This window comes from Ovis aries, chromosome 2, assembly GCF_016772045.2.
Source record: "Ovis aries strain OAR_USU_Benz2616 breed Rambouillet chromosome 2, ARS-UI_Ramb_v3.0, whole genome shotgun sequence".
Lineage (NCBI taxonomy): Eukaryota > Metazoa > Chordata > Mammalia > Artiodactyla > Bovidae > Ovis > Ovis aries.
In genome coordinates, this window is record NC_056055.1 from 120,414,468 (window position 1) to 120,419,668 (window position 5,201).

The window sequence follows — 5,201 nt, forward strand, 5'->3', positions numbered from 1 at the left end:
GATGATTCCAACAGTTTATGATAAATTAACTAATTACACTATTCAAATACTTATTGTATACAAAGCAAAACACTAAATTTGTTATGGTCTAAACAGAAAAGTAATATAATTCTTAGCCTTATAAAGATTATGCAATTTACTTAATATTCAACAAATACTTTGTCCAAAAAATCTTTTATTCTAAGAGAATAAATTCATTTATAAAGTGATAAGTTTAAACATAATTTGACTGATTTATTTTAAAAAATCATATACTGTGTATTTTTCTCCAATTAAAAATGTCAGTTATTTGCTCAGATTTGCTTTCCCCTCCTGTAATATGTTTTGTATTTTTACAGCAGTATCTGTTTTCCAAATAGCTCCCACTGAAATAGATGCATCTCTTCTCTGGACTTCACAGAGTATCTCATTCTTTTTCTTAGAGCATATTACCGTAAGACACAGGTAAAGAAAACCAAACACTTTGTTTTAATTGCACATGAATTGGTTCCTATGAGCTATTTAAGCTCTCTCTGGAACTGATATATGGATGCTTTTCACCTAAAGATCATGTTAGAATTTTTTTACTTTAAAATACCCCTATTTTACCTTTTCATTCTTTTTGCTGTTATTTATTTTATTACATTGGACTTTATTTTGTTTTTAATTGAGGCAGCCTGATTCATTGATGTATAAATTTTGAATGAGATGCTTCAGAATGAGGCAATAAGCTTACAAACTCTCACTACTACTAGGTGGCATCCATTTTTTCTATTGTATATAGTTTAGTGAAATAAACCTAGAAAAAGGGAAAAAGAAACTTACCTTCTCAATCCAACTGACGTGTTTCTTACAGGAAGATATCAAAGATATTCACTTGAAAATATGTAGCAGTTTCAAAAATAATAAATATTGGAACTGTTAATATCCATGATCCAGAGATAGGGTGGTTAGCCTTTTTGTGACTGCTTTGTTGAGTTATGACAAGCATAGTCTTCATCTGGCCATCACATTGTTTTGTCAGTCTTAGCAATTGAGTCAGATTCATACTGTCCTATAGAAAGTTCAAGGTCTTGCAAGCATGTATTCTTTTGGTATTCTAATCAAAAGCTTCACTCTGATTTAGAAAAGTACTGACAATAATGTTACCTTTGTTTGTGCAGAGAATAGTAAATATGCTTTAAAACGATAGGACAAAAATCTCAACGTTACTACCTTCCCATTGGCCAAGTCTACATATTTGGGGCTAATTACATAGTGGGCTGATATCAACATAACAAAGCTATGTAAGAGATAATTGTAATAGCATTTATAACATGCTATTAACATTTATTACATGCTATTAAAAATTAAAGCATCTATTAAAAATCAGTTGCCCAAGAATATGGTGAAGAGACATGGCTGTGTACCAGTAGTAGTTGTCATTGTATTTCACTCTCAGTTGGGTCCGACTCTTTGCAGCCCCATGGACTGCAGCACACCAGGCTTCCCTGTCCTTCACCATCTCCCAGAATTTGTTCAAACTCATTTCCATTGAGTTGGTGATGCCATCCAGCCATCTCATTCTCTGTCATCCCCTTCTCCTCTTGCCCCCGTCTTGCCCAGCATCAAGGTCTTTTCCAATGAGTCAGTTGTTTGCATCAGGTGACCAAAGTACTGGAGTTTCAGCATTAGCATCAGTCCTTCCAATGAATATACAGAGCTGAGTAGTTGTATATTAGTAGTTGATGTGAAAAAAATAGTTGATAGGTTTCAGTCAATCTTAGCAGGGAAATATGACCGTTAAATTGGTCTGTGCCCTCATTTATGAATTAAATGTATACTTTTATGTATACTTATGTGTACTAAATGTATATTAAATGTATACCTATTGTGTGCTAAGTGTTGTGCCTGGCATTTAACTTAGTGATAAAAGAGACCTGATCTATATCTGTAATAAACCTACAGTCTAGTCTGAAATGCTGACAAGAAGCAATTTCAACTCAGAGTGATAAATACTATGAAAAAGATGGTACAGAAACTTGTGAAGGCCACATGATTCTATCTATAGCTGTCACGAGTTTTCCAGAGCAAATGATTTTCAAAATGACATTGCTTCTAATTTCCACCAACGTCACACAAAGAGGCTCATCCAAGTTATATCTAAATCCTAACTTTGGCCTGGTCCTTAACAGTTTGGCTACCCTTCCCCTCCTCTACACTATCAGGGAAAGATTGAACATGGTGTTGTTTCTAACTTCCTTAACCATCCAGAAAATTCTCATAAATGTGAAATTGGGCAATGAAAGATTCTGACAAGCAAAGGGCTTTTGTAATATGCCTTCCCTCTCCTTGATAAGAAATGGACTTGCATTCAGGTTGTGCATCCCAGTAGCTTTTTTTTAAGGAAAGAAAGTAGGAAAGGAGATAGATAAATCTAAAAGGCAGATTAGTTATCCTTTATTTCGAGATTGGAGCAAACATATCTATAAAAGCCATTAGCTCCTGAACAAGCCCTATTCCATCCTATTGTCAATCATGTTTACCAGTAAGTGTCAGCTGCTCAGTTGTGTCCAACTCTGCAACCCACCAGACTCTTCTGTCCATGGGATTCTCCAGGCAAGAATAGTGGAGTGGGTTGCCATTCCCTTCTCCAGGGGATCTTCCCAACCCAGGGATTCAATCTGGGTCTCCTGCATTGCAGGCAGATTCTTTACCATCTGAACTCTTACAGCAGCTCTTACCAGTAAGAGAGAGTTTACATTCTATATTCTATTAAAAGAATTAGGCAATTTTATAACACATTTGAGAAAATGTTCATGCATGCTCTGAGTCGTGTCCAGCTCTTAGTAATCCATGGACTGTAGCCTATTAGGCTTTTCTGTCCATGGGACTTCCCAGGAAGAATACTGGAATGGGTTGCCATTTCCTACTCCAGGGGATCTTCCCCACCCAGGGGTCAAACCCATGTCTCCTGCATTGACAGGCAGATTCCTCACCACTGTACCACCCAGGCATCCCCAAGACTTCTTTATGAAGTGTCATTTTACAACAGTATGAAGCGACAGGTTTATCCAAGATTACTTTGAAGGTGTTTTTTTTTTTTTTTTTTCCTTTTGAGTGGTTTCCTTATCTTTTGGGGGTTTGGAATCAGTTTATTTTCAGGGGTGTAACATTACAGCTTGCTGACCCTCAGTGAGCTTTCTTTGTGGTTTGGAGAATTCTTTAATGGAAGTGTCCAAAATCTCTTTGTCTTAGGCTTTCCGAAGATTCTGTCTCCAGATACTCTCTGGGTCACAGCATATTTAGACCGGGGGTCTCTGGGTGTGATGGCCCTCAGTTGGTCCCTAAAGGCATTGGTATTTCTTTTGACTCCCAAGGCCAGGACGTATTTTCAGCTCAGGAGTCATTTTAAGCCCCGGGTGGGTGCGAGCCTCTGGCTGGGCTGGGGCATCCGGCAAATGGTGGTACTTTCGCTGGTGGCTCAGCTGCCTCACGTGTGCGGTGACAATGGCTGGCTTGGCCGACAGACACACCAAGGCCAAGAACAGCTTGTACCCCTTCGGCGCTCTGGTGACCTCGCGGATGCCAATGGCGTTGATGCTTCCTGACGTCGGCGGGAGTCCATCCTGACGCCTGAGGGTCACCTCCTGTCTTTTCCTCCTTCTGCTCCTCACCAGGGTCCACATCCATGCGAATCCTATCTCCACTTTATTTTTCCAAAGATGGCTGCTTTTTCTTTCTCTTCCTGTCCACAATCTTCTGAAGCTGGAGAGATTTAATTCTGTCCTCTGGGGTCTGCATATGAGATTCGTATCCTCCCTGGCCAGGGCACCCCAGCCGATGCTGCGCTGGGTTATTCAGCCTTGCCTTCACACGTAAAGGTCTCTTCTTCAGTCTGGAGCCACTCCCTGGCACTTGGAGGCTGCAGCCATTCTGAAAATCAGTTCTGTGCTTTGGGCATTAGCTCTGTCTTCAGGAGCAGCTGTCACATTCAAAGCAGAGGAGTGGCACAGTTAGAAAGGTGTCAGAGAAAGATCTTAGTGGACTCCAGCCAGGAGTGGTCCTTTGCCAAGACTGGAACCATCAAAGAGGCTCCAGAACAGTCTATCAATGTGCGAGGACAGAGACCTTGCCTTGGGGTGGGGAAGAGGCAAGGTGCAAAAACGCTCAGAGAACACTTTTCATCCTTCTGCATCCTGCGTGCTAAGTTGCTTCATTCGCGTCTGACTCTTTGTGACTCTTTGGACTGTAGCCCGCCAGGCTCCTCTGTCCATGGAATTCTCCAGCAAGAATACTAGAGTGGGTTACCATGCCCTCTGCCAGGGGATCTTCCTGACCCTGGGATAGAACTCGAGTCTCCTGTGGCTCCTGAATTCCAGGAAGATTCTTTATTGTTCTGCATCGGGACGCTTCCGAACAGGAAAGTTGGCCTAGGATGTCACAAAAGAGCAAGGCCTGATCTCTTAAATACCCTGAGTTTAACAGGGGAGAGGGGAGGGCTCTAGTCAAGGACCCCCCCCCCCCCAGACAGTGGAGAAAGAGTTCTAGCTAAACGTCTATTTTTAGAATAGTCTTTGTATGAGTTTAGTTCAGTTATTAGTTCAGTCACTCAGTCGTGTTGGACTCTTTGTGACCCCATGGACTGCAGGACACCAGGCCTCCCTGTCCATCACCGACTCCCGGAGTTTACTCAAACTCATGTCCATTGAGTTGGTCATTTACTTTAAAATATCTTTTGTACACATTGTCAGAGAAATGCAAATCAAAACCACAATGAGGTACCATTTCACGCCAGTCAGAATGGCTGCTATCCAAAAATCTACAAGCAATAAATGCTGGAGAGGATGTGAAGAAAAGGGAACCCTCTTACACTGTTGGTGGGAATGCAAACTAGTACAGCCCCTATGGAGAACAGTGTAGAGATTCCTTAAAAAACTGAAAATAGAACTGCCTTATGACACAGCAATCCCACTGCTGGGCATACACATTGAGGAAACCAGAATTGAAAGAGACATGTGTACCCCAATGTTCATCGCAGCACTGTTTATAATAGCCAGGACATGGAAGCAACCTAGATGTCCATCAGCAGAGGAATGGAGAAATGAAGAAAGCTGTGGTACATATATACAATGGAATATTACTCAGCCATTAAAAAGGATACATTTGAATCAATTCTAATGAGGTGGATGAAACTGGAGCCTATTATACAGAGTGAAGTAAACCAGAAAGAAAAACACCAA

At 41.0% G+C, this 5,201-nt stretch overlaps 1 pseudogene; it reads right to left on the reverse strand.

Moving 5' to 3' along the window:
- Positions 1–3,028: 3,028 nt before the first annotated feature.
- LOC101120147 (ribonuclease P protein subunit p38-like) lies at positions 3,029–3,762 on the reverse strand (annotated as a pseudogene).
- Positions 3,763–5,201: the final 1,439 nt, after the last annotated feature.